Below are 1700 nucleotides of genomic sequence, written 5' to 3'. Positions count from 1 at the left end.
AGTTGGGGCCCAGGGACATCGCGCTCTGGGATTGGCTTCCCCAACACTGGCTTACATCAGGTTTTAGAAAATGCCTCAGGTCTGCCTTCATTTCCGTCCGCCCCTCTCCCTACCCTTTGATCTGGATTTGTTTCACATTTTCCCAGGGAAGGAAGGAGTCCGATCCCAGAGAGTGTAAATGTGGTCAGACGGAATCTTTCACTCCAGATCCTTGAGGCCGCTCCTGTGGGGCTGCAAGCAGTTCTCAGAACTTGGGGCTGGGGAGACGGTCGCCCCTCCCCTTTTGACTTATCACTCTGTCCCTTCTCCTCAGCCTCCCTCGCTGCAACTCACTGATGAGATGAACTAGTTTTGTGATGTCTGACAAGTATCTTTGAGTCTCAATTTCTTAATCTATAAAATGGAATGTTCCCTGCCATTTAGTTTTCCCAAGGCAGTTGTGGTTTTAGGGTACATGATAGATGTGAAAGTAGAAGGAAGATGGTCCAGGAGGAACTGAACTGTGGGGGAAATGGAGGTGATTTAAAGAATTTTTTACATCAGCCTCTAGGACTCTGTTCACAGATCTAAAAATCCTTCTTTCCAGAGAAATTTAGTTTGGTAAGACTTTGAAAATACTCCTTTCTATCTTCTTGTTGATGTTCCTTGCCTGGTCATGATATTTTAAACTAAGACTGTATCCTGTCTCTCTTCTTCTTGCCAAGAAAGACAGAATGAAAGTTCATCTGTGGCCTTAGCCTTTAGAGCAGTTGATTCACATAGACTGGAATACCTTGTAGGGAACTGAGCATCTCCCTGATTTTGCCTTCCTGACTGTTATTATGTTTGCAGACTTTTGTCTCAAAAGCAATTTGAGGAAGGATGACTGGTCAGACCTTAGTGAATTTGTTTTAACGTTATTCGAGGTATGACATAATCACAGAAAAATTGCACATGTCTGAAGTGTATTTTCAATAGATTTTCACAAACTTAACACACCTGTGGAAACAGTGCCCAGCTTAAGACCTAGAATGTTCCTAGTCTCCTCATTACCCCTACAGGCACTATCCCCCAAAGGTAACCATCATCCTGCTCGGTTTTGTCAGGCAAGTTTTATTTTTATTACTGTTACCATTTATTTTATCATTTTAGTTTCAAAGTGAAAATGAAACCACTAGATGATTTTCTACCTCCTTTTGTGTGTGTGTGTGTGTGTGTGTGTGTGTGTATGCAAACCAAAGGTAGTCATACATAAGCCAGTCCAGAAAACTAGAAGGAAGAATTTGGTCTTAAGATCTGGTTGGAATCTGAACTGGTTCTTCTCCCCCTCCCCTACTCCCACATACATACCCTGATCATTGGTTCTCGGGTAAGCTCGAACCCAGATATAACAGTATTTACATTGATAAATGGAGGCTGGTTTATTCATAGAGTCTATTTGAATAATACAAATCTGAAATAGTGTGATAATAAAATGACAAAGAAAAGCTATGAACGAATTCTTATTTTATACATAAAAATGGAAATATTTTGAATTCCTCTAAGTGAAAAATTTGGTGGAGAATCACAGAATTTCAAGGCTGAGTGATTTATGAGTTGTTTGGGCTGTTGCCACATGGTGGCGCAGCATTGGCTGGAGAGCTGAAATACCCACCATCCTTTCCCAAGCCCCCCCGGAAGGAATCCCAGGAATAAAATCCAACACTTCAGGATCGCCCAAA

Source organism: Pteropus vampyrus, unplaced genomic scaffold (genome assembly GCF_000151845.1).
Source record: "Pteropus vampyrus isolate Shadow unplaced genomic scaffold, Pvam_2.0 Scaffold35, whole genome shotgun sequence".
Lineage (NCBI taxonomy): Eukaryota > Metazoa > Chordata > Mammalia > Chiroptera > Pteropodidae > Pteropus > Pteropus vampyrus.
Note: the sequence above shows the minus strand (reverse complement) of the source record.